General features: G+C 52.7%; 1 pseudogene; it reads left to right on the top strand.

Moving 5' to 3' along the window:
• Positions 1 to 116: 116 nt before the first annotated feature.
• Positions 117 to 235, top strand: LOC113473813 (annotated as a pseudogene).
• The last annotated feature ends 57 nt before the right edge of the window (positions 236 to 292 follow it).

Here is a 292-nt window from a genome sequence, read left to right as displayed (position 1 = left end):
GCAAAGGTTGAGTGCGAAGGGCATCCACTCGTAAAATTTGTAGCCAAAACCAAATGTCAGCCCAAAGCAATCACCCTACTTAGGGGCTGATTGAGAGGCTGACTAAAAACACTGACACCAGCGGCGATAGAACGTTGAATGCACCAGTTCCCCACGGATCACTTCAGTTAAGCAACGTTGCGCGTGGTTAGTATCTGGATGGGTGACCATCTGGGGAACCTGCGTGCTGCTGGGTTCCCGGCTCCACTCAGACTGGGTGAGGTTAAATTGAGGAGGCGGGTAGCTTGACGCC

This window comes from Diaphorina citri, unplaced genomic scaffold, assembly GCF_000475195.1.
Source record: "Diaphorina citri unplaced genomic scaffold, Diaci psyllid genome assembly version 1.1 scaffold107834, whole genome shotgun sequence".
In the NCBI taxonomy this organism is placed as follows: Eukaryota; Metazoa; Arthropoda; class Insecta; order Hemiptera; family Psyllidae; genus Diaphorina; species Diaphorina citri.
Note: the sequence above shows the minus strand (reverse complement) of the source record. Positions and strands in the feature narration are given on the sequence as shown.